At 42.3% G+C, this 27,500-nt stretch overlaps 1 protein-coding gene and 1 long non-coding RNA gene across 4 annotated transcripts in view; one reads left to right on the top strand and one right to left on the bottom strand.

Moving 5' to 3' along the window:
• The window catches only part of LOC135108059 (protein dimmed-like), a 174,857-nt gene that overhangs the window by 108,590 nt on the left and 38,767 nt on the right, over positions 1-27,500 (top strand). The window lies entirely within an intron of this gene.
• Positions 22,540-27,500, bottom strand: part of LOC135108060 (uncharacterized) — a 122,030-nt gene continuing 117,069 nt past the window's right edge. For all 3 annotated transcript variants that reach the window (XR_010272127.1, XR_010272128.1, XR_010272125.1), the window contains one exon: positions 22,540-23,442. This is a non-coding gene — a long non-coding RNA (uncharacterized LOC135108060). The remainder of the gene's footprint in view (positions 23,443-27,500) is intronic.

Raw genomic sequence — 27,500 nt, forward strand, 5'->3', positions numbered from 1 at the left:
GCGGAGGACGTTCGTACATAGGATGAGAGAGAGAGAGAGAGAGAGAGAGAGAGAGAGAGAGAGAGAGAGAGAGAGAGAGAGAGAGAGAGAGAGAGAGAGAGAGAGAGAGAGAGAGATATGAAAGATAAGGCGCCTCCCTCATCCTCACTTTGATCACCGTATCGGAAAATGTGTTTTCCTCGTGTTGAGTCCTTTTGGCAACAACGTAAATAATGCACGTAGAGGGAGAGGGAACGGGAGAGGGAGAGGGAGAGGGAGAGAGCCGCCGGGGCCCATTTGTATATTAAAATATGTACCGCAGCTTTGACGGGGCGGGGCGAATTATAGAGAACCGGGGCAGGAGAGAAGAAAATACGACTTGTTTACTGAGATGTGGACGGAAATGTGTTAGAAGGACGAGGCATTGTGGTCAGAGAGAAGTAAAGTGTCTGACATAGTGAATTTAGACAGTTGGATAATGAAGAGAGGGTAACAGCAAATTATAACATTTAAGTTCATAGAGGTGAATTAGAAATATGTACTGCAGAGGGGAAGCGCTCAAATAGAGAGAAAAAAAGTGTTTGATATGGCAAATTAGGTTAGATTAGGAAGAAATTAAGACAGTATAGATAGAAGTTAATTAAGACACATTGCACTGTTTTTAAATGCTTTTGCTGTATAGAATAGTTCTGCATGTTGCGAATTGTAAATACCCAGATCAGGGAAGAAGAAACTAAGCATTGTTTACGTAGATGAAAGTAGATAAGAATGATAAAATTATGTGTAGATTACGCGATAGTGTAGTTAAGTGTGGCTGTGATGAAAGCCACCATGATGTGGGAAATTTTGGATACTTAGGGATGAAAAGACGTCATTATGCCTTTTTTTTTTTTTAGATATGAATAGGAGCAGGTGATATTGTAGTCAAACTTAATAGCAGAAAAAAAAAGGGAAGGCAGATAAGCCCTGATGGACTATTAGAGCAAGAAAAGTGTTTGATTATGTGGATAGGACTGAGTTAATTCCGTGTGGTACAGCTGAGAGAAAGTGGAGAGAATGACTAGGTGGAATAGGACAGGAAGAATACTTGATTATGTGGACAGAAGTGAACCAGGATTATATGAAAACCGTGAAACAAAAGTGGAGAGTAATAACAAAATGGAACAGGAGAGGAAGAGAGGCTGCACGTGTAGACAAGAGTGGATCAGGAGCATATGGCATTGTGGAAGAAAAGTGGAGGGGAATGTCAGATGAAACAGAGCAAGGAAATACTTGTTTGGGAGGGGAAAAGTGGATTAGGAGCATGTACAATTGTGGTGTAGTGTGGTGGTGTGGTGGAAAAGTGCAGTGGGTATATGCTAGTGCCTATGTTATTAGTTCTTCACCACCACCACAACCACTACTACGACCACCACCATCACGACCACCACCACCACCACCACCACCACTACCACTATGACTAGTAAAGCAAAACTGATACGACATGTGTCCTTATGCATTACTGTGCTGGGGGTCACCTCTTATGACGAGAGAGAGAGAGAGAGAGAGAGAGAGAGAGAGAGAGAGAGAGAGAGAGAGAGAGAGAGAGAGAGAGAGAGATCTGTACGTCGTCTGTCGATATGGATTACGTTTTCTCTGCCAGAATATATGAGCATTGCACGTGAACACTGCCTCTGCCTCTCCCTCTCTCCCTCTCCCTCTCCCCCGGCAGCTGGTCCTCTTGTTAGGCGAGGGTGATTGAGTTTAGTGTAGCAAAGGTTGACATCAGCTGTATATTTGAGTCTGCGCCTTCCACTCCCAGATGCCCACAGCGATAGTGTGTGTGTGTGTGTGTGTGTGTGTGTGTGTGTGTGTGTGTGTGTGTGTGTGTGTGTGTGTGTGTGTGTGTGTGTGCGTAGAAATTTGTCTACACACACACGAACACTACATGTACACCCACCCAGAGAGAGAGAGAGAGAGAGAGAGAGAGAGAGAGAGAGAGAGAGAGAGAGAGAGAGAGAGAGAGAGACTATAGGCCTAAGTGAAACCACCGCCTTGTAACCTAATATCATCCGTCACCCTTATCCATAAATTTATCCTCCAACTCTCTCTCTCTCTCTCTCTCTCTCTCTCTCTCTCTCTCTCTCTCTCTCTCTCTCTCTCTCTCTCTCTCTTGTAACATTAATTTTCCCTTATATATTTGTTAACCATTTATCTGTTTATCTCTTTCCTAATACTCTATTCCAACTTGAACCTTTCGCTAAATGCATTCCAACTCTCTTATTTATTACGAGTCTCTTGGCTACACACCTGAATGATTTTTGTGGCCATGTCCTTAAAATTTATCGTGCGTGAATCTACTGATATGCATTCCAACTCTCTTTTCTAATAGTAAGATCACATTTTTTCATATCTGAATCTCGTTAAAGTGGGCGGTTAGAGAGAGAGAGAGAGAGAGAGAGAGAGAGAGAGAGAGAGAGAGAGAGAGAGAGAGAGAGAGAGAGAGAGAATGATTAATAGTAGTGAACAAAGAAACATATTGAAAACTTTATTTTTTCTCTTAATTTTAGTACAATTTTAACTTTTTTTTTCATTTCTACGACTACAGAGAGAGAGAGAGAGAGAGAGAGAGAGAGAGAGAGAGAGAGAGAGAGAGAGAGAGAGAAGCATAAAAGAGTGTGGATTCCCGTGATGAATTTAATGGTTTCGAAAGCGACACTTAGCGGTGATAAAGTGGGACAGAGAGACACAATAATGAGCGTCCAGTGTGTGCATATGTGTGGTGTATTTACCCTTAATAGAGGCCGTGTTTGGCGGCGTTATAATTATAGAGCGTGGGAGCCTTGGATAAATGAACGAGTATTTAGTGGAAGAGGATCAGAAGCATAGTGTTTGAAGTTATAACGCTCGTCAGGGATTTAGTGAGGATAGGTAAAGCTGGTCAGAGTTCAGTTACGCTAGGTTAAGTTAGGTATGCTTAGGTTAGGTTAGGTACATTTAAATTACTTAAGGTTAGGTTAGGTACAGTTAAATTACTTTAGGTTGTTCTGGTTAGGTTACATATAAGTTAGGTAAAGTTGGCTATAGTTAAATTATAGTTAAGTATAGATAGACTATGTAATACTCGTATATATATATATAGTCATAAGTTACAAGTATATAGTTACACTTATATGGATAAACAATGGTGTATGACTTATTCGTAGTAGTAGTAGTAGTATAAGTAGTAGTAGTAGTCTTTAAGTTCCCACAAATGGGTTTCACGTCTTATGAAAATCAGTTCTTTCCTTGGTGCCTTCAAGACCATAACATAATAAGGACTTTTGTTCCTCACAGACTCACAGAAGGAAAAAAGAAAAAAATACTTAACTTCACCTTTGTTCTCGTTGTCTGTCCTTCGAACGATGTTAAAATTTCATTCTCTCTCTCTCTCTCTCTCTCTCTCTCTCTCTCTCTCTCTCTCTCTCTCTCTCTCTCTCTCTCTCTCTCTCTCTCTCTCTCTCTCTCTCTCTCTCTCTCTCGTGTATCTTTTTCTTTAACATTTCTCCTCTTTGTTCCTTCCTCTCTCTCTCTCTCTCTCTCTCTCTCTCTCTCTCTCTCTCTCTCTCTCTCTCTCTCTCTCTCTCTCTCTCTCTCTCTCTCGTGTATCTTTTTCTGTAACATTTCTCCTCTCTCTCTCTCTCTCTCTCTCTCTCTCTCTCTCTCTCTCTCTCTCTCTCTCTCTCTCTCTCTCTCTCTCTCTCGTGTATCTTTTTCTGTAACATTTCTCCTCTTTGTTCCTTCCTTCCTCCTCCTCTTCCTCCTCCTCCTACTCCTTTGCGACCCCAGTCTTTCCTTCCTGTATTTACCATTTCTTATGCTTCTCTTCCTGTTTTCCACTCATTGCGTCTCGTGTCTTCCTCTTCATTACTACTTTCTTTCTCTTTTCCATTTCCACTTTTCCCCAGTTTCTTTTCTTCTCCTCCGCACATCTTGTTTTCCACATGCATTCTTATATATATATATATATATATATATATATATATATATATATATATATATATATATATATATATATATATATATATATATATATATATAGAGAGAGAGAGAGAGAGAGAGAGAGAGAGAGAGAGAGAGAGAGAGAGAGAGAGAGAGAGAGAGAGAGAGAGAGAATAAAATTTCCTCATTGATACCTTTGTTCTAGACCATCTCTCTCTCTCTCTCTCTCTCTCTCTCTCTCTCTCTCTCTCTCTCTCTCTCTCTCTCTCTCTCTCTCTCATTGTCTAAGCATAGTTCACTTGACCGGATATGAATGAAGACAAAGAAAGGGAGAGAGAGAGAGAGAGAGAGAGAGAGAGAGAGAGAGAGAGAGAGAGAGAGAGAGAGAGAGAGAGAGAGAGAGACGTGTGCGGGTGTGTGTAGGTGTATATTTTTTAGCTTTACCTGTGTATGTATGCATGTATGTGTAGATGTGCCCGAGTGAGTTGCAATATTCCTTCACGCCTGACAGGAGCAAGACGAGCAACAGCTGCTTGATAATTGAGAGAGAGAGAGAGAGAGAGAGAGAGAGAGAGAGAGAGAGAGAGAGAGAGAGAGAGAGAGAGAGAGAGAGAGAGAGAGAGAGAGAGAGAGAGAGTGTCATATAGATCACGACCAACAGACAGACAGAAAATAAAAGAAGAACTAGACAGATCTTCATGAAAACACATATAGGCACAAGAGAGACAGATCGAGACAGCAAGACAGAAAGAGATAAATATATACATTACAATCAGTAGACGAAACAAACAAACAAAAAAAAAAAAATTACCTCCATACAAACCGAGACACATAAAGACCAGTTAATGTCCACAAGAGAGGCAGATACAGAGACAATTATAGACCACTACCAACATAGACAAGAAAAAAATATAGAGATACCAAATAAACATAGAAAAATACCCACATACACGCTGAAAAAAATAAATAAATAAAAACCCAGAGAGAGAGAGAGAGAGAGAGAGAGAGAGAGAGAGAGAGAGAGAGAGAGAGAGAGAGAGAGAGAGAGAGAGAGATACAAAGACATAGATACATAGATTACGACAAACAGAACAAAAAAAAAAAAAAGCCGTAAAGAACCTCTAGTAACATCCAGAAAAGATAGATAGACAGACAGAGATACACAGCGTCAGTAAATAACGCCCTCATAATGCTCTCAAGTGTAGGGGAGGCCTGAGCCGCACCATCCCTCATGCACACACGAGAAGAAAAAGTCCCCCCTTGCAGATCGCGATTCTCCTGTTTGGAAACCTTCTTAGGAACAAGCGAATGAATCCTCCCTCTTCTGCGTGTGTGTGTGTAGGGAATAGGAGGAGGAGGAGGAGGAGGAGGAGGAGGAGGAGGAGGAGGAGGAGGAGGAGGGATAAAAAAGATGGGTAAAGTAGAATGAACTGAAGGATTAAAGGATGTGCGTAGGACTGCAAGGAGGAGTAAAAAAAAGTTGTAGTAGAAGTAGGAAATGAAGGGTTGGTGAGAGAGAGAGAGAGAGAGAGAGAGAGAGAGAGAGAGAGAGAGAGAGAGAGAGAGAGAGAGAGAGAGAGAGAGAGGAAAAACAAAGCATGACAGACACAAGACGCAAGCTACAGTGAATGATGTTGAAGGTTCAGTGACAAACATGACAGACACCCACACGTCGTCATCACCACGGGGACCACGATGGTATCTGAAGGTGAAGGTGAAAGTGCAGGTCTTCTTATCACGTCTTTTTATCGCCTTCAGGAAGAGGAGAGAGAAGTACAGCATGGAAGACAAGGAAGGAAGAAAAAGATCACGGTATCTTTGTGTGTGTGTGTGTTTGTGTGTGTATGTGTGTGTGTGTGTGTGTGTGTGTGTGTGTGTGGGAGAGGCTTCACGGCGTCTTATCCAGAGGTTCTTTAGTGCATGATAATTTTGTGGTAGCTTGGCTCAGGAAATCAGGCGGAAAACAGGCAGGGAGGAAGCTAGGGAATCACACGCCTCTGTAGCTCCTGGCGGCCTGGATAAGGTGAAGGTTAAGGAAGGGGGTGGTGAAGTGTGCCGGGAGTGGAGTGTGGGAGAGGCAGAGTTTGTGGATAAGAGTGTGTGGAGGTTATGGAGTTTGTGGATAAGAAAGGGTAAAGAAAGTAAAGGTTGTAGATGGTGGCTTGTGAATAGAATGGAATGCGTTGACATTGAAGTGTGGAAGGAGTAAAATTTGTGGTAAAGAGAGTGCGGAGAGTGAATTGTAGAAGGTGAAGTGCGGAGGAAGTGGTGTTTGTGCAGTGGAGTGGCTGTAGGCAGTAAAATGTGGGGACAGTGAAGTGTGAGGGGAGTGGAATGGTTAAGAAATGAAGTGTTTACAACTACAACAACAATCCAAGTAAGAAAATCTGAAGAGAAAAAGAACAAAACACAAAAGTACACAATCTTTTAGCCAGCACACGACAAGGCAAGACGAAGCGAAAGAAAACGTCACATGTGAACTGAAAAGAGAAAATCGCAAACGCTGAAGGATAAACTAAAGTAAATTTTTAGCCGTTTCTTTCAGTCGCTGAGACGCGGAGCAGGAAGACACTTTGCTTGCAGAAGGATCAAGTTACGCTGCAAAATGAAAAAAAACAGAATGAGAAGTGACTTTGGTGACTTTCCTTCTTATGCTCGGCCACCTCCAACTGAGAGGAGGAGGAGGAGGAGGAGGAGGAGGAGGAGGAGGAGGAGGAGGAGGAGGAGGATAATAGCAGCCAAACACAAACAGCGTCACAAATCCCACGTTAGTTGCTAATAATGGTGAGACAGTGATGGAATGAGATGCATAATGATGATGATGATGGTGAAAGCGAGTGGGGAAAAGCAGGTTATGCTGATGAAGGTAATGATAAGACCGTAATGATGAGAGGAAAGGGATAATAATGATGTTCCTTTTTATGAAACAACGGTGATAGTGAAAATGGTGAGGTTGGCAGTAATAGTGATGGTGAATATATTACACTGGTCTTTTTAATGCTTTGTGGTGAAAACATATGTATACTTACAAAAAAACTGGTGATAGTGATGGTGGTGATGGTTAGTAATAGTGAAAGTAATCAATCATATAACAAAAATGGTGATAGTGATGATAATTCTAGTTTTTTATAGTGTTGATGACTTCAATGACTGTGTGATGGTGATAGTGATGAAGAAATGAGATGGTGAATAAGTGATAGTGAAGTAATTCTCTCTCTCTCTCTCTCTCTCTCTCTCTCTCTCTCTCTCTCTCTCTCTCTCTCTCTCTCTCTCTCTCTCTCTCTCTCTCTCTCTCTCTCTCTCTCTCTCTCTCTCTCTCTCTCTCTCTCTTTGTGTGTGTGTATGTGTTTGTGTGTGTGTGTGTGTGTGTGTGTGTGTGTGTGTGTGTGTGTGTGTGTGTGTGTGTGTGTGTGTATCGAAGGAAGGACTTTATATTGCTTCTGGAGACTCTTGGGACGAGGGCAGGGTTATTGTGGGCGTGAGGGCGTCCCCGAGAGTGTTCGGCTGACAGGGGGCGAGTGGCGCGTCCCTGAAGGTGTGAAGGCGCCCTTAACCTCTTCAATTTACTGCTCTTATTGTCTTCCATTTGGGTCATTCTCTCTCTCTCTCTCTCTCTCTCTCTCTCTCTCTCTCTCTCTCTCTCTCTCTCTCTCTCTCTCTCTCTCTCTCTCTCTCTCTCTCTCTCTGATGTGTGTGTGTGTGTGTGTGTGTGTGTGTGTGTGTGTGTGTGTGTGTGTGTGTGTGTGTGTGTGTGTGTGTACGTGCGTGAGTCCGGGAGCGCGCGTTTGCCGATCAGTTGCAATAGAGTTGTTTACTAAAAAGAGCAGCTCTCCCTTTTCCCTCCCTCTCCCTCTCTCCCTCCCTCTGCCCCTCCCGGCTTAGAGGTAAGCTCGGGATCCTTCCTGTGTGTGGAGATAGTCCGGAGGGAGGGGGGAGAAGGGAGGGGAGCGAGAGAGGTGAAGGGAGGGAGGGGAGAAGAATGGAGAGGCACGCTTTTGTATAGTAAGGAGGAAGAGGAAGAGGAGGATGACGGGGACGGGCAGTAAGGAAGAGGAGGAGGAGAAGGAGGAGGAGAAAACTTTGAATTAATATGTATGATAGTTCTCTATATACTTTTTTCCTGGCTACTTCCTCTCACCATATCTCGCGCGCGTGCACACACACACACACACACACACACACACACACACACACACACACACACACACACACACAGAGCTGACATATGGCCATCTACAGAGCAACAGTTGACCAATTAAGATAAATGAAGGTAATTTTTCTTCAATTAGCACAACGAAATGTTATTGTTTTTTTTCTCCCATTTCGTGTTCCCTTACACAAAACGCGAATTAATTTTCCTGCGCAGCGCCCGTCGTCTCTTAATTAACACGTAGTTTAATTTCGGCATAAGAGCATAATGAATAAATGTTAACATGAAGGAAGGGAAAAGTGAAAACACAAATTTGTATTATGAGTCTAAGAAGATAAAAAAATAAGAAACGGGAAGAGAGAAAAGGAAGACGAGGGAAAAAAATAGAATAAGTGTTTAATGAGGAAAGGAACTAACAAAAAATATAGTAAGAAAAATAAAAAAAAACAACCTTGCACTAAGAAAGAAGAAAATGAGAGAGAGAAAGAAGGGAAGAGAGGAGAGAAAAAGTAAAAGATAATAGATATTTCACGGATAAACACTAAACAAAAACAAGAAAAGAAGAAAAACACGACCTGGCGTTATTACCTAAAGAAGAAAATGAGAAGAGAGAGAGAGAGAGAGAGAGAGAGAGAGAGAGAGAGAGAGAGAGAGAGAGAGAGAGAGAGAGAGAGAGAGAGAGAGAGAGAGAGAGAGAGAGAACGGAAGACGAACGAAGAATAAGAAAGTAAAAGATAAAGTTATGAACACGAAGAATCTTTTCCCTTTGACTTTGTTGCTTCGATAGAGTCAAAGAAGGAAGGAGGAGGAGAAAGAGGAGGAGGAAAAGGAAGAGGAGGAGGAGGAGTAAGAGGAAAAAAAAAAGAGAAGAGCATGGAGATGAGGGACGCACGCAGTGAAGGAAGGAGTGGAAACTAACGTAGGTGGAATAATATAAAATTGAGGGACTTCGGAAAGGTCAGATTTTTCATAAGGAAGACCATCACGAATATTGGAGGACGACATGGCTGACGGGAAGCTGGAACAGGGCTGGAAGGGGCTGGAAGGTATCAGGAAAGGGGATGATAGGAAGAAGAGATCAAGAATGAAATGAGGCTAGAAGGGACTGGAAGGGACTGGAGGAAGGGCTGGAAAGGGGACTGGAAGAGGTGGAAGAGGGCTGGAAGTTATCAGGAAAAGGGGCTGATAGGAGAGACTGGAGGGATTTGGAAAAGGGACTGGAAATAAACCTGGAAGGGACTGGAAAAGAAGACTAGAAGAGGGATGGAAGGGGGATGGAAATGGTTGGTAAGGAGTCTGGCAGGAGTTGGAAGGCGAAAGAAAAGGTCTGGAAAGAGGGACTGGAGGCTGGAAAGTTAGAAATTGGACAGATAGATAAGAAAAGCAAGCAAAAAGCTATATAATTAAGAAGGAGGGAGGTAGACGAATGAGGGAATGAGGTAGAGAGGAAAGGAAGGCACCAAGGAAGGGAGTGATGAGAGAAACGGGGACAGGGGAAGAGGGAGGTGAAGAGACAAGCAGGGAAGTATTTATAAAGAGCATTGAAAGGAAGCAAGGAAGGAAACAGAGTGGAAAACAGGGAGGGAGAAGCAGGGAGGGAGACACGGAAACAAGGGAGTGGCGAGATAGAGGATGGCAGGAAGGCAAGGAGGCAAACAGGACATAGGGAGTGAAACGGGAGGGGAAACAGGAAGGAAGACGAAGATATAGGAGTAAGTATTAGAACAGAGAGACAGACAAACGACAGACAAACTCGCCATATCCGTCACTGGCAAAGCGCAGAACTTAAATGAGATCTGCCAATAATTTATAGACGAGAAAATATTGGTCAAGTAAACACGCAAACTCCTGAATGTGTGTTATAGCGATGCCTGGGATGTACCTGTAATTATTCCTCATAATTTAAGACCACGTAGGCGGCAGGTGGAGGCAGGTAGAAGTGACAGGTGAAGATTATAGGTAAGTAGTGATAGCAGGTAGCTGTGACAGGGAGAAAGGACAGATCGAGACTAGAGATTGGTAGGGTAACAGGTGACAGGTAAAAAAAAGACAGGTAGAAATTAGAGATAAGTAACGGTGATAGGTAAGAATGACTGGTAGAAAAGTCAAGTAAGTAATGGCAACAGGTAACAAAGACAGGTAGAAACGACAACGCTAGCAAGTGAACAGCGACAGATGAAGAATCCCAACGGGTAACAGAACAGGTAACAGTCAAGCAGAAACCCACGTGAGGGAAGAATAAAAAGTGAACAAGAATTGCAACAGGTTCACGAAATGTCAGCTGATTAACCTCAGAATTCTTCCCCGCGCCATGTGATGCAGTGCCGCTCCCTCGCCCTCTGACATGACCCGGCCTTATTAAAGTCTAATGAGAGGTGAAGTTAGTATTTTAAGCTGCGCAGGGGAGAAGGAAAATACCTGATGAATAAACTGTGCGAAAATAGAAATGTTGTAACTTTTTTTTATAAGAATATCACGATTTTTTTTTTCATGGTGGGTGTTTTGTATGCGTTTTAATTTCTCGAGTGCAAAATGGACATGTGTTTAAATCTTTGTGTCTTTTTTCCGGACTTTTCTTATTTCTGTTCCCTCTTGATTTTTCCTTCTATTCATATTTCATTTTTCTCCTACGTATCTTTTATTGCGTTCTCGTTAGGTCGTGCTCTTTATTATTCCATTCTATATTTGTCTTCTTAATTACTTTCCTTTTCCTTAGTTTTACACTCCAATACTTTTTCTGTCCATTTCTTTTCCTTTGTTCTTCCTTCGTCTTTGTCTCTCCGTCTTGGCGTTGAGGTGACAAGTCTCCTTCAGGTATTTTCTCGAGCTTTAGTGAGATAGTTGGGGAGAGAGAGGGAGAGGGAGAGGGAGAGGGAAAGGGAAAGGGAAAGGGAGAGGGAGAAGGATTGTCATATATTGAAGATGTGGATGAAACAGTTAACTAACTCTCTCTCTCTCTCTCTCTCTCTCTCTCTCTCTCTCTCTCTCTCTCTCTCTCTCTCTCTCTCTCTTCCTGTCTCATATCCTTACTACTACTACTACTACTACTACTGTCTACTACTACTACTACTACTACTACTACTACTACTACTACTACTACTACTACTACTACTACTACTACTACTACCACCACCCCATGCATCAATAAGGAAGCGAGTTCTTGTCATCTCTGCGCTACACACACACACACACACACACACACACACACACACACACACACACACACACACACTCTCTCTCTCTCTCTCTCTCTCTCTCTCTCTCTCTCTCTCTCTCTCTCTCTCTCTGACCTTTCGTGGCATGGAATTGTCGCTCGCTCTCGTCTGATGAACGTTGCATGTTTCACGTCTGCGGCACTTCTTCACCTCGCTCGGGGAGACGCTTTCTCACCTGGCTGAAGGCAATACCTGGTTCGCATCTCCTGTGTTTTTTCTATTACTTTTTTCCATCGTTTGTGTCTTGCTACCGTTGGCCTTTTGCTTGCGGTTGAGAGTGGAGGAGGAGGGTAGGGATGGAGAGTGAGTGGATGAGAGAGTGAGAGTGAGTGAAAATGAGAGAGGGAGTTGTAATATTGTAGGTCGGGAAGGAAAGTTCTCAGAGGAGTTAAAAATATATATATAAGAAATGCATGACTAAAATATCTTGTGTGGCAACGAGAGAGAGAGAGAGAGAGAGAGAGAGAGAGAGAGAGAGAGAGAGAGAGAGAGAGAGAGAGAGAGAGAGAGAGAGAGAGAGAGAGAGAGAGAGAGAGAGAGAGAGTTAAGCTGAAAGACAAAAGATTAAACAAGAGCTCAGAAAGGTTTCAAATTCTTTCCTCTTAAATATTCAACTTTTTTATTACTCATTACTTTTTTTCATTACTTTTTTTCTTTAGTATTTGTAGAGATGAAAAAAAAAAGAAACATCGACTTGTATACCTATAGACCTTCCCTTCCTTCCTTTCTTCCTTCTTCTCTACTCTGTTTTTTCGCTTCAGTTTTATAGGAAAGACTTTTAAGGACCATTTCGGGATACAATACTTTGCGATTTTGATCTTCACTTGAAGCTGCGGTGAAGGAAGAGAGAGAGAGAGAGAGAGAGAGAGAGAGAGAGAGAGAGAGAGAGAGAGAGAGAGAGAGAGAGAGAGAGAGAGAGAGAGAGAGGGGGGAGGGAGATACAGAAAGAAAGAGAAGATAGGTATTCTGGATGATTTTTTTTTGTCTTTTTTGTCTAAATGTGTGTCTGATTGTCTGTTTGTATAGTCACTATTTTATTTATCTAAAATCTCCATCCATCTATCTATCTATCTATCTGTCTATCTATCAATTTCCTATACTGCCAATACGTCCCTTATCAAGTATTGCCTTCGTCTCTCTCTCTCTCTCTCTCTCTCTCTCTCTCTCTCTCTCTCTCTCTCTCTCTCTCTCTCTCTCTCTCTCTCTCTCTCTCTCTCCATGCGGGATTCATTACACTGCCCACTGTTCTCTCTCTTCATTGCCATGCTATGACGATTCTCAATTTCCGTCTCTCTCTCTCTCTTTCGTCTGCAGACCCCCAGGCATCAGAGAGAGAGAGAGAGAGAGAGAGAGAGAGAGAGAGAGAGAGAGAGAGAGAGAGAGAGAGAGAGAGAGAGAGAGAGGTTGTTAATTATGTTGTTAATGAAGGTTGGTTGGTTTTTGTCTATTTTGTTGTTTTCTATTCTCTCTCTCTCTCTCTCTCTCTCTCTCTCTCTCTCTCTCTCTCTCTCTCTCTCTCTCTCTCTCTCTCTCTCTCTCTCTCAGTACTTCTCCCTTTTCTGTAATCCTCTTATCCGTATTATAACAAACCAACCTTGCCCTACACACACACACACACACACACACACACACACACACACACACACACACACACACACACACAGACAGTTAATCTTTCCCTCATTGCCAATAAATCCACAAAAAAAAAGATAAAATAAATAAAAAAAAAAAAAAAAACCAAGTCCTCCCTAATAGCGAAACAAAATAATCTTCTTACGCTTAACTCTCTTACTAATAATATAATGAAGTGATAAGCAATAATAATTCCTTCTAATGATAACAGCCAAGGCCAAAACACTTATTAATGCTCTCACTTAATGGCAAGATAGAGGATTGGATCTCAAATGAAACAAAACTAAAGGCATTAAGACTCTCATCATTGCCCTAATGCTCAATAAACTTGAGAGAGAGAGAGAGAGAGAGAGAGAGAGAGAGAGAGAGAGAGAGAGAGAGAGAGAGAGAGAGAGAGAGAGAGAGAGAGAGAGACGTGAAAGACTATTTTTTTCATTCTTTTTTCATATTTCTTATTGGAGATTTAATTTTCTTCATCCAGACAACTCGAGAGAGAGAGAGAGAGAGAGAGAGAGAGAGAGAGAGAGAGAGAGAGAGAGAGAGAGAGAGAGAGAGAGAGAGAGAGAGAGAGAGAGAAACAAAATCACCCACAACTTGCACACAAAACAAAGGTACAATAAACAAAGGTAACAATAAAACCTGTGTATTTTCTACCTTCCCGCCCCATTTTTCTTTCTCCCTCACACAAAACATGGAGGCGGGAAGTGACGGTGTAGATTGCGTTGAGTAAATTCCCTTTGGCGAGGTGCGTTACTCAGTACGTCAGCAGGTAATGAGGCTCAGAAGGCTGGTGATGCCGCGCTCAGCTCGTCTATTTGCTGTTTAAGAGGTCCGCAAACACCTATTTTTATGTCACACTGTTGTTTTTTTCCAGGTGTTATTTGATTTTCTGTGTGTGTGTGTGTGTCTGTGTGTGTGTGTTCTTCTTTTTGGTGTTTGATGTGTTTATTCTTTGTTTTTTTTTGTTTTTATTTTGTTCATGTCCATTCTTTTCTTATTCTTTTATTCTCATTTTATTTTGCTACTCTTTTCTTTCTTCTTTGTTGTGTGTTCATCATTCTCTTTTTCTTCTATTTCTTTCTCTGGCTTTTCGTTTTCTGTTTTTTTCCTTTTGGCCATATCTGTTCTTTTCTTTTTCCTTTCTCCTTCTTATCTTTTATCTCTGCGTCACATTTAATTTCCTTATAAATATTTTACAATTTTTTTTACATCAATTTCATTTTTGCTGTTCTCTAGTTCCTCTCTTTACGTACTTTTCAATTTTATCACATTTTTACCTATTCATCTCTCTTCTAGTTCATTCTTTTACTCATTTTTAATTTTCTTCATCGTAAAATACAGTATATAATAAAGTCACCGTCGTATTTATTGTTCTCTACTTCTTTATGCAGTTTTATGTAATTTTTATAACATTTTTTTCCATTTCTATTTATTTATCTTTCTTTCAGTTTCTTCTACGCATGCATCTTTTTCTTCCCTTGTAAAAAGTAACATTTATAAAGAACACTGCAACAATTTCTGTTGTTCTTCCATTTTCTGTCTTTATACCGTCTTTAATTTTCTTTTTCATATATTTTTACTGATTTAATTCTTCTTGCTCAATCTTCGACCTATTCTTTTTTTTTTCCTTCGCATAAAGTAGCATTTAACAAAACACAGCACTGCCGTCACCTATTGCCTCTCTTTCCTTTCCTCTCTCTCCTTTCTTCCTTCACTTATCTCGTCACCCTCCCTCCCTCTCCCTCCTCCCTCCCCCTCCATTCATTCTCTCTCAACACCGATCGACTGATACCACATAGACCCCTCCCTCCCTCCCTCCCTCCCTCCCTCCCTCCCTCCAAGTTCTTTCCCCTCAGGCCCTCTTTTTCTCCTCCGCCTACGCCTCCTAGAGTTTCTCCTATCTCTCTCTCTCTCTCTCTCTCTCTCTCTCTCTCTCTCTCTCTCTCTCTCTCTCTCTCTCTCTCTCTCTCTCTCTCTCTCTGTCTTTGGGTTTATCTTTTTTTCTCTTCATTATGTTATCTTTCTTCTTTCCTGTCTTCCTTTTTATTTCTTTTTCTTACTATCTAATATCTTTGTCTCTACCCACGCATCTCTCACCTTCTTCTTCTTCTTCTTCTTCTCCTCTTTGTGTACTTTTCCACCCACACACACACCTTCCTTTCCACTCCCACTCCTCCTCCTCCTCCTCCTCCTCCTCCTCCTCCTCCTCCTCCTCCTCCACCTAATTAGATACCCAGTGTTACCTCGTCTCGCCACCTAAGTTGTTTGTGTCAGGAAAAGTAATTACCTGGGCCGCTGCAAACATTATTAAGAAACCTCTCAGGGCAGTGGACAATTGGTCAGCTTCCGGTAATTAAGAAACAATTAGCCTGGAGAGGTGTGTGTGTGTGTGTGTGTGTGTGTGTGTGTGTGTGTGTGTGTGTGTGTGTGTGTGTGTGTGTGTGTGTGTGTGTGAGTTGGTGGGTGGAAAGAGAGAGAGAGAGAGAGAGAGAGAGAGAGAGAGAGAGAGAGAGAGAGAGAGAGAGAGAGAGAGAGAGAGACTAAACGTACATTTTTACGTATTCAAAACATCAACATTTATACGAAAAATTTAACTTTAGAACCCATTATCTCTCTCTCTCTCTCTCTCTCTCTCTCTCTCTCTCTCTCTCTCTCTCTCTCTCTCTCTCTCTCTCTCTCTCTAGGCAGCATAATAAATCAACAGGATCATTACGGAGCCTCCACTGCGTCGTTTATCTCAATAGGCTCGCGGACTCGTAGACAAAAGACAATCGCCGTGTAAACTCCAGCCCTCCTCCGCGGTAATGGGCTTCGATCCTCCACCTCTCCGCGGCGCCGCCAAGGGAAGGATATGGAGAATAAGCGACGACAATTGATGTGCCTTTGTCGTCCTCGTGCCGCGTGTTATTTGGTGTGGTTTTTTGTTGGGTTATTTTGGTGGTTTTAAATGGTTTTCGTGTTTATCAGTTTTCCTCTTTTTCTTTTTTTTATTTTTTTTTGTGGTGTGGAGGCAATGGTGGTGTTTGTTACTCTTCGTATTTTGTTTAATAGCTTCAGTTTCTATTATTCTTCTTAATTCTTCAGTTTTTTTTTCTTTTCATATTCTTCTTTATACGTATCTTCACATTAATGTATTCTTCTTTTCCTTCCGAGTCCTTTTTCATATTTTTAACAACGTCACAATCTTGTATTACTGCGTTCTTCTATTAATGTAATTTTCAGTCTGTCCTCTCGAGTGATTGGAACTTTCAGCTGACCTTTGCCCTTCACATTATTTGCCACTGACCAGAGACTTACATAAAAAAAAGCCTTAAACTATTCACGAAACAGAAAAAAAAAGAATACCTTACCATTTCCCTGCGACATGAAACAATTAGCAGCACCAGAAGCAATGCATGAAGTCTTTATAAGACAAGAAAGTTAACGATGAAAAAGAATACATTTTGCATCCTTTTCCCAGTTCAAAGATTGCATGTGGCTGTAGAACAAGTAAATGAGTGAGTGCTAATTGGGCAAAGGTTTACCGAGTGGCAGTCAAAGGGTTAAGAATTCACCTTCATCATTTTTCAACCTACCACAGTCCATAACTTCCTCAACACAATAACAAAACAACCCAACTCAAGTCACAAGCCACGAAACCTCACCTCTCAAACCCAAGGCACAGTTTTCACACAGCGTTAGGCCTACAAACCCAGTCAATTCCAGCTAGCCTACGAACCACTGGAATTAAATTGGTGTTTGTAGTTGCGTGGAACGGGAATTTGATTGGTGAATGAATGGATGCGCCCTTCAATTCCCACGAGTAATTAATTCCGCCTTAAAGAGTGTGGCATTCGCATCTAAATTTGAAAAAAAAAGTTTTTTTTTATAATTGGAGAGAGAGATTTTTATAATTGGAGAGAGAGAGAGAGAGAGAGAGAGAGAGAGAGAGAGAGAGAGAGAGAGAGAGAGAGAGAGAGAGAGAGAATGTTTCGTCCAGATAATGGTGATGAATTTATCCATTTCATAAAGCAATTTCTATCTATTTTTAGAGCATGAAATGTAAATATACCGAGAGAGAAAAAAGAAAAAAAAACTGGAATGACTGAGTGAGTAATGTGTAGAGAGAGAGAGAGAGAGAGAGAGAGAGAGAGAGAGAGAGAGAGAGAGAGAGAGAGAGAGAGAGAGAGAGAGAGAGAGAGAGTTTACCTTCATTAAGGTTAGGCTTGTTGGGGTGACGATGAAATTGAGAGAGAGAGAGAGAGAGAGAGAGAGAGAGAGAGAGAGAGAGAGAGAGAGAGAGAGAGAGAGAGAGAATGAGTGACAATGACTAAGAGAGTGTGAGTGACCATGAGAGTGACCATGAGTGAGGGATTGAAAGTGAGTGGATGAGAGAGGAGAAGGTGATGGTAAATGAATTAAAATAAAAGGGAATTGAGAGAAATTAAGTGAAGGTGAGGAAGGGTTAAAAAAAGAGATGATGATAAGAGGTGAATACAAATGAGGACAAAGAAAACGGGAACAAGATGCGAGGTGGAAGTAAAGGAAAGTGAAGGATGATGAGGGAAAGTAAGAATGAATGAATGAAAGTGAGAAATGATTAGAGAAGGAAGGCGAGAAAGGACGAATGAAAATGTGTAAAAGAAAAAGAAAATAACCAAAAAAAATAGAAAAAAGAAAATAAGAGTAAATACAGGTAAAACATACATAGTAAGAGAAAAGTAACAACGAATGAATGAGATAATGAAAAATGGGTAAAGGTAAAAATGATTGAAAATGACGAAAAGAAAACGAGAAAAAAACTGAGAAAAGTGTAAAGAAATAAAGACGGTTAGCGGAAAAGTTAAGAACGAATGAATGAAAGTGAGTAGAAATGAGTGAGTGAAGGTGAGGGAAGGTGAAAAGCCGTGATTGACAGGTAATTGGATGTCAGATTAAGCTCGGCCATTGATTTTTCAATGAATGTGCCCCGAGGACAGAGAGAGAGAGAGAGAGAGAGAGAGAGAGAGAGAGAGAGAGAGAGAGAGAGAGAGAGAGAGAGAGAGAGAGTGGTGTTAGAAAGTTACATAAATACAGAGTCCACACAAACTTTACTGTCTCCTCTCTCCAGTCCAGCCTTAATATAGTAGTGAGAGAGAGAGAGAGAGAGAGAGAGAGAGAGAGAGAGAGAGAGAGAGAGAGAGAGAGAGAGAGAGAGAGAGAGAGAGAGAGAAAGTATAAATACAGAAGTCTTTCCACGTAAATGTTATCAGTAAAAAATAAAAAAAAAAGTTATCACCATTTTTTAAAAATTCAACGACATTTCAAGTCCGAAGAAAAGTATATGAGAAAAACACAAATTCAAACATAGAATACGTGGAAGCAAAGGGGAGAGAGAGAGAGAGAGAGAGAGAGAGAGAGAGAGAGAGAGAGAGAGAGAGAGAGAGAGAGAGAGAGAGAAAAGCAACCACATATATAATAATTTTCACAACCACATCAATTCAACAAAGCAAAATAACACAAAAACTCAGAAGTCATAAACATTCTATCTTATATCAACACCTCAGTTCTCTCAAGTTTACCTGCAATTCTTCACTTCACACTCACCTGCCTACTAATTACCTGCCTGAGAGACGAGACTTTGAGGAGAGAGAGAGATTAAGGAGAAATTAATGCATAACTGATATTTCTCCTTTCCTTCAGCGCGTGGGAGGGAAGAAGATGGAGGAGAGCAAAAAGTGAGACGAGTGTGAGTCCCTGAAAAAAGGAGTGACCTGTTTTGTGTGTTGGTGAGAGAGAGAGAGAGAGAGAGAGAGAGAGAGAGAGAGAGAGAGAGAGAGAGAGAGAGAGAGAGAGAGAGAGAGAGAGAGAGAGAATGTGTTAAAGGACATATTATGTAACCTGTTTTTTTTCATTTAATTTTAGTAAACTTGACACACGCAAACACACATTCATCTTTAAAACCTGTCCTCACACACACACACACACACACACACACACACACACACACACACACACACACACACACACACACACACACACACTTGATCCGCCACTCAGTCAGACGCACTCACCACAACCAACACTCACGCTTCTAATTACCTGCCTCACGTTTCTACATCTGGAGATGATGTAAGTATTAGTGTTCCTATTGACACTGCTCCGCGAAGCCTCGATTATCTTGCTCACGGCCTCAACCATCCAGGGATAAATATAAAATCTATTCAGTTTATCAGTTTGTTGAAGAAAAACACGGATTTACAAAGAGGTTGAGTGTTGAGATATAAAGTAAATGTGCTAAATAAAATGATGTAAGACTTAAAATATATTCCTACCGATTCAACTGTTATAATATTACTACGTATACTATTAAACTGTCGTAACATTATGGTCTCTGATTTCTATCATATCAAACTATTGTGGTGTTTGTACTACTATTTTTTCATCTTGCTTTGTATTATGTATATTATTTTAGATTGTATTTCATAATTATATTGTTTCGTTTCCTTTCATTTATTCATTTATTTTTGTTTTTATCGAAGAGAACCTTGGAATCTCTTCTTATTTTTCCTCCTATACGTTTTCTTTTCATTATTAAGGTACATTTCTTTGTTATCAGGACTTCCTATTTTCTCGCTCTCCTCTTCCTTCTTTAATATATTCTTTTATTTTCTTATCATTATTATTTTACTCATTATTTCCATCAGTGCGTACCCTTAACTCTCCTCTTACTTATATATCTCCCTCGGCGCGTGTTCTTTTCCATTATTAAGGTACATTTCCATATCCTCAGAAATACAATGCGGTTTTCTATTCTTTTTCTTTCTTTTTCTCTCCTTTTTTGGTTACATGTACAATTCGTTCTTCTGGCAAAAGTTGCTTGCAAACACAATCGTGCCACTTTACCTACACCAGTTTTCTTCCCCACTTTCTTTTTTTCTTTCAGCAAACCACCACAAGAAAAACTGTTTACTTTTGAGTTCAGGTTACCACCAAAACTATTCCGTAAACAAAACTTTTTGCTTTTTTCTATTTTCTTTTTACTTTTTTTTTTTTTTTTTTTACCGGGCTCACTTTTGCTTATTCTTTGCTGGACCGGAAAACAAAACAACAGATGTTTCCAAAATGTTTAAGATTCTTGAGCGCAAGGAAACGACGCTTGAACACTGGGCAAAACCTCTTGATGGATGGATGGAGGCAAGGAGGGAAGGGGAGACGGAAGATAAGTGGATGGAGGAAGGGCTGGAGGAAGCAAGGAAGAGTGGAAGTATAAAGGATGGTTGGAAGCTGGAGGGTGTAAGTATTGGAGGGTGAAAGGGAAGAGGGAAGGTAGGGGATTGGTGGAAAGATGAAGGAGAGGGAAGGAGGGTGGAGAGAGGAAGGACTGGAAGGCCAAGGAAGGTGGAAGGATGAAGGGAAAACTGGGAAGGTGGAGAAAGGAAGGGCTGAAGAATCGAGGAAGGTTGAAAAAATGAAGAAGGTGAAAGGATGGAAGGAGGAAGGATTGGAGGGTCGAAGAAGGGTGGAAGGGACGGAGGGAGAGTAGAAGAAGGATCGATGAAAAGTAGAAGGATGAAGGGTGGGTGGATGGAGAAAGCATTGGGAGGGAAAGGAAGGATGTAAGGATGAAGGGAAAGGTTGGATGGTGAAAAGAGGAGATGGGTGGGCAGAGAGAGAAGGGGAAGAAAAGAGGAGGAAAATGATGGAAGAAAAGTAAAGGAAAGGGGAAGAAAGGAGCAGGACGATGACAGAAAAATAGGAGGCAAGGGAAAGGGGAGGGAGTTTAAAAGAAGGAAAATATGTAATTCGTAAGATAAAAAGAAAAAAATTCAAAGTGATTAACTCTCTCTCTCTCTCTCTCTCTCTCTCTCTCTCTCTCTCTCTCTCTCTCTCTCTCTCTGTCTCTCTCTCTCTCTCTCTCTCTCTCTCTCTCTCTCTCTCTCTCTCTCTCTCTCGTTCCATTTCAGGATGAACAAATTTAGCTCTAATCCCTGTTAAAACTTTTCACTCGTTATATAGAAAATCTGCTTTTTCTTCTCCTCTCCCTTCCCCTGTGTCTTCGTCTTTCCTTTTTGCTGGGAGTAGAATGTATGGCGCGGGTGTGTGCGTGTGTGTGTGTCGGAGGAGAGAGAGAGTGGTGTGGCAACAGTACGTGGCTTAATACTGGTTTATTCTGGGTTAGCTTCTTCCCACTCTTCCTTAACTGGGTCTGTTGATCTTAATGTAAGTTTCTTGGAGAGGAGTAAACTTGCATATTACATTAGACTAAGAATATACGAGGTTGCTGCTCTTCAACTTCTGCCTCTCTCTCTCTCTCTTTCTCTCTTTCTCTCTCTCTTTTCCACTCCTTTCTCAAGTTCCTGAGACAAATATAAAGGTTCTGGAAAAGAGGAGTTTAAAGATTTCAAATGATACTTTACGTGTGATTCTTTTTTTTAAACCTTTTTTTAGTGAGTTTATGCCTAGTTTGGTGTCCTTATGTGAGTGTGTGGAGCGTTTCTCTCTCTCTCTCTCTCTCTCTCTCTCTCTCTCTCTCTCTCTCTCTCTCTCTCTCTCTCTCTCTCTCTCTCTCTCTCCCCCACACATCACGTAGAGCCATCTCCCTTCAGTTGCTCCCGTGTCTCCCCTGTTCTCTCCCCTCGCAGCACGTGCCCATCTTCCTCTCAATTACCTCCTATGACCTTCCTCCTCCTCCTCCTCCTTCTCCTCTTCTCTTGTTCTCATCTCCCCTCACCTTAACGCACGCCTTCCTTTCCCCTCAGCAAACCTCCATCTTCTCATCTCCTCCTGCTCTTTCCCCCTCTCCTCCTATTCCTTCTCGTCCTCCTCCTCCTCCTCCTCCTCCTCCTCGAGCTCCTCCTCTTAGTTGTCTTCAGCGGATGTCAGTGCGGCACCTCAACTTCTCTCGGATAATCGCATTTCACTGATTAAATTGAGGGAATTGAATTGTATCGATCAACATTCGCCACTTACCACATTGAGAATCCGCTCTTCCGATGCGACGTCGAACCGGACCCGACAATTCTCTCTCTCTCTCTCTCTCTCTCTCTCTCTCTCTCTCTCTCTCTCTCTCTTACGGTTGTGTCAGAGAGAGAGAGAGAGAGAGAGAGAGAGAGAGAGAGAGAGAGAGAGAGAGAGATTAATGATAACGATTGAGAAAAGTGATAAAAAGTTTGATTTCGTCTATAAATGAAAAAAAAAATATATAAATAACCCTCTCTCTCTCTCTCTCTCTCTCTCTCTCTCTCTCTCTCTCTCTCTCTCTCTCTCTCTCTCTCTGCTCCCTTCCTTTCCCCTGCCTCTTAATATTATGCTCTCAGAAGATTAATTTCGCAAGGTCTATAGATTCTTGAGGTTCGGCCGCCGCTGCTTCCGGACTTAACTGCCATGGCCTAAAAGAAAGGGAGGAAAATTTGAAGAGGGGAAATAAAAGAGCATCGATATAACTTCTCCTGATCGGTTCCATAAGATCTACCGTGGAGAGAGAGAGAGAGAGAGAGAGAGAGAGAGAGAGAGAGAGAGAGAGAGAGAGAGAGAGAGAGAGAGAGATTGAATCCGCAAAGAACTTGAGTTTAAAGATTCACTCAAGAGGAACGTTTAGTCAAGCTCTCTCTCTCTCTCTCTCTCTCTCTCTCTCTCTCTCTCTCTCTCTCTCTCTCTCTCTCGTCTTCTCTTTCTTTGTATCTTTTTGGCTTTCTTTTTAAGCGAAACGTTTGAGTCTTACAGTTTCGAAACGCCAGGAGAAGAAGCTCCGGAACTATTTATAGCTTTGGCTTCCTCCTCCTCCTCCTCCTCCTCCTCCTCCTTGCGTTTTACTTCCGACAAAAATTTCACTTCTTTCTTCTTTGTTTCTTTCCCTTTACGTTCATTTTACTGTATTTCAATTTATACTATCTCTTCCTCCCCATTCTCCTCCTCATACCTCCTCTTATTCTCATTAACCAGTTCACAAAAGCAAACAATGCGCATCCATACACTTATACTAAACCGAATTAAACCATTAGCTTATTCAATCAGTTAACGAGGCGAGGTCTTAACACCCTTACTAGCGGCACATGAATTTGTATTTCCGTAAAGCGAGGACAAGGAAGGAATTTACACCACGTCTCGGTAATTCTGCTTCCTCTTAACGTGAAAGCAGTTACGGCCACTCAGACGAAGCAGGTGTTTGGATCTTGAATGCTCTCTCTCTCTCTCTCTCTCTCTCTCTCTCTCTCTCTCTCTCTCTCTCTCTCTCTCTCTCTCTCTCTCTCTCTCTCTCGAAGGGATATGCATGTTCCTCAGATCAACGTGTGTGTGTGTGTGTGTGTGTGTGTGTGTGTGTGTGTGTGTTAGATTGTCACCAAGGATTTCTTAGGTGACGTGCTTCTAGTCCGAAGGAGGCCCACAGTTAATTTCAACCGAGCCATGTCTGAGGGACCCTCCGTCTTGGATCGGTGACTAAGGGAACACTCCTCCAGTAATGGGGTCATCAACACACGCTTCAAATGAGTTAAATTTGCTCCTGTTGTTGAAGGCACTAGTTTGCGAAAAGTAGGAGTGGATACCCTGAAAATAGATAAGTGAAATGCAAATTAGTACTTCATAAGTAAACGAATGAGGCATGAACTATTGTAATTCATATGAAAAGTCCTCCAGTGATGAAGTCACACACACACACACACACACACACACACACACACACACACACACACGGCAGCAGAGTGAAGACGAAATAATACAAAATGCCATTAGATGATTGGCTGAAACAGATTTTGACGTCATCACTGGAAAGGCACTCCAATGATGACGTCAGCAAGACCTCGGGGTGGGCGCGTAAATGAATAATAAATGAATATTTTTGTTATGCGGTCGATGGAATTAAGACATGTAGGTGATTCATTTGTTCTCTCTTCTCTTTTAGATGTTGATTTTTTGTTTGATGCGCTCAGCGGTGAAATAACGTGTATTTTTTGTTTCCTGAGCGTGTGCTAGCAGAAGGTGCGTAGTCAACTCTTTTTTTATACTTTTTTTCTTTTATCATATTTGTAAGTCTAACATTCTTCTCTTTTCTCTTCTACCCCTCTTTTTTTCTTCCTCCTTCTCGTATTCAGTATGTTTTTTTTTATTTCTCTTTCCCTTCTACCTTTTCTCCTGTTTTCCGAGTGTGTGTGTGTGTGTGTGTGTGTGTGTGTGTGTGTGTGTGTGTGTGTTTGGGTGTTGTTGTTGTCATGATGTGGAGTGACTGCAGTGGATGTGGATGAGTGGATGGATGTTATTATGAGACAGGGTAGTGGAGCCATGCAGATTAGAGGGTGTTTATGTAAATCCTATCCTGTGTGTGTGTGTGTGTGTGTGTGTGTGTGTGTGTGTGTGTGTGTGTGTGCGCGCAGCAGGTGTGTGTGGATCTTTTCGCCTCAGGAGTGAAAATGTCCGTGAATCTTGATCAATGTCTCTCTCTCTCTCTCTCTCTCTCTCTCTCTCTCTCTCTCTCTCTCTCTCTCTCTCTCTCTCTCTCTCTCTCTCTCTCTCTCTCAAATACTAACGATGACGGTAAGCAAAGTAAGAATGATAATTCAGCAAGATATACACAGATTGCCAAACTATTTATGTATGTGTGTGTGTGTGTGTGTGTGTGTATCCAGGCATCAAGTTCTGTCAACAAAATGCAAATGTTACACATCTACTTCATGGTTATATATTTTTCACGACATTGCCGCTCCGCTTGCCTGTTAATGCTAATGTTGTTGTTGTTGTTGTTGTTGTTGTTGTTGTTGTTGTTGTTGTTGTTGTTGTTACTACTGATGTTATATACTTTACGCTAATCTCTCTCTCTCTCTCTCTCTCTCTCTCTCTCTCTCTCTCTCTCTCTCTCTCTCTCTCTCTCTCTCTCTCTCTCACGATCTAGAGTAATTTATAATCTGGTCTCGAAAATTTATTAAAAAGGTTAAGTGAGTCACGCATGGAAGGAGGAGGAGGAGGAGGAGGAGGAGGAGGAGGGAACGAAGAAGGACGAGAAGGGAGAAGTAAATGGAGAGAAAAGAATATGAAAATGAGAAAAGGAGTGAGAGGAGGCGGGAATCAATGGAGGAAGAAGAAAATGAGATGAAAGAAGAAGAAGAGGAGGAGAAGGACGAGGATTAAAGAGTAAATGGAGGGAGAGAAGAAGAAAAGGGAGACGGGTTGGACAAAAAAAGATGAGAGAAGGAGGGAGAGGAGGAAAGAAATAAGAAAATAAAATGCAGTTTGGAAGAAAAATTCATACTGTTTTTCTTAATTACTTCAAAGTTATTAATTTTGTTTCCGTTTTCTCTAATTTTCTTTCTTGCATTTTATTCTCACAAATTCTCATTTTATATCTTTTTATCTTTGGTTTGCTAATCTTTTCTTTTTATTTCCTTTCCTCCTTATCTCCTTCGCTATAATCTTCCTTCCCTCTCTCCTCTCCTTCCCTCCTTCCATGCATCCCTTCCTGCTTCCCTCTCTCAGTGTCTTCATACACTTCTACGTCGCTAAAATATTACCACTTTCCCTCCGCCTCTTCTTCCTCCTTCTTTCCTCTCCTCTCCATTTTTCCCTCTTCTTTCTCCTCGTCTCCTGCTCCTCCTTCTATCTTTCTCGTTCCTTCCTTCACATAATCATCTCGTCCTTAATTCCCACCATAATTATCCATTATTTCCTGCATAATCTTCTTTGCTTCTCCTTCAGGTGGTCTAAAATGCCCTCGCTCAGGTACGGCAGCGGGGGTCTTTAGATATTCAGCCGACAGAAAGAAGGGAGATGGAGGAGAGCTTGAGAGACGCCAGATATTGGGGCGAGGAGACAGCGACAGGAGGCGGGGAGGGGAGGCAAGGAGAGGGAGGCAAGGTAGAGGAGGCAAGGAGAGGAGGCTGGGAAGGAAGGCGGGAAGGGATGTGGGGAAGGGAGGTGGGCAGGGGAGGCGTGTGTTTGGCGTAGGGATGATAGAGGTAGAGGAGAAGGGAAGGCTGGGGTGGACATGACGAGGCAAGTGATGGAAGAAGTTACGTACTGTGTCGCCTTTTCGTGCTCTAGTGTGTGTGTGTGTGTGTGTGTGTGTGTATGTGTGTGTGTGTGTGTGTTGTGTGTGTGTGTATGTAGTGTGTGTGTGTGTGCTGTGTGTGTGTGTGTGTGTGTGTTGTGTGTGTGTGTGTGTGTGTACGCATGCTGGCCCCAGGAAGCGCCTCACTGGGCCGGAAGAAACGAGTCTCAAATGGCCTTTGTTCTCCGTCACAAGTTTCGTTCACCTTTAGGAAACTCGAGCTGCCGAAGTGTTAAAAATAATCACACCAAACGCTCCATTTCAAGGAACAAAGTTTGGAGGGTTCCCTGGAGTCCGTAGGTTCGCCCTGTCGCCGCCAGTAACCCCGCTGTGCCTGAGGCCTTGCGGTGGCTGGTGGCGGGAGGTGGGTGGCGGGAGGCGGGTGGCCTTGGCCGAGCTGCGTCGCGGAACATCACTCAAAGGAAAGAAAACACGCAACGCTTCCACTGAAAATCTTCAAGGCAAACTTATTTCCCGCTAGAGGGTGAGGTGATTGTACCGGCGGAGTGGCACTCTCAACATTTCTGGAGCAAGATGTGTGTGTGGATCATTCAAGGATGTTGATTTAGGACACCAGTTTGTTTCGCGATGCAAAACTACGGACGCTGGTGTGGCTGTGGCCTCAAGATGGATTATGTCTATGTTGGAATCGAACGACATTGAAGGAGTAAGTTCGTGTTATCTTAAAAAACGACGTTTCCTGGACATTTACGTTTCTACTTGGTGACCTCGCCCTCCTGGCCGCCGCCCAGATTTCTCTTCACTGCAGACACCGAGGAAAGTCTGTCTGCCACGGCCCCGCGTGGCCTCGAGGCTGCTGCGTGGCCGATGACGGAGGGCAATCGGGACTCCCTGCAGATGAATCTCGCCACAAACTTGCCAGTGTTGCCTCGCGTTCTAAAGCTTATTGCATAAGTTTGGCTGCTGTTTCGAAGATTCATTTCGAGTAAGTTTATTTTTTTTGGCGTATTGGAGATTATGTTGAAAAGTTGTAAGCTGTCTCACTAAACCGTTAGGGGCCCGCTGCCACTATCCCTTCCTCACAGACTGACATCCTGTTCTGCTCTCCTCGTCCTCTTGCTCTCTCCTCTTCATATTCTCTCCTTCCTTTCCTCCTCTTCTGCTCAAGGGAGGGAGAGAGGGAGGGAAGAGAGGTCCTCCAAGAAAGCCAATGAAGCACTTGGTATGCATAAAAGGCTTATACTTCCTCAGTTCTTGCCCATTAGTGTTTGCTTGAAATTTTATCCACGAACCTAATCCAGGAAGAAGGCAGAGCACTTACAAGTACTGTGTGAGTGTGTGTTGTGAGTGTGTGTGTGTGTGTGTGTGTGTGTGGGTGGGTGGGTGTGTGTTTATAGCAGCAGCAGCAGTAATAATAGTAGCAATGGCGGCAAATTTTAGTTCTATCGTTTTTTTATTTTCCTTCTAGGACGGACAAAGAGACAACCAATCAATGTCTGCTTAGGAAGGACGGGCTCCCAGCGTCGTCCGTCCTGCGAGCGAAAAGTTTGGACAATACCAGCTGACCGCGCCTGTCCGGGTGCTCAAAGTAAGGCTGCAGGTGGTG

Source organism: Scylla paramamosain, chromosome 16 (genome assembly GCF_035594125.1).
Source record: "Scylla paramamosain isolate STU-SP2022 chromosome 16, ASM3559412v1, whole genome shotgun sequence".
In the NCBI taxonomy this organism is placed as follows: Eukaryota; Metazoa; Arthropoda; class Malacostraca; order Decapoda; family Portunidae; genus Scylla; species Scylla paramamosain.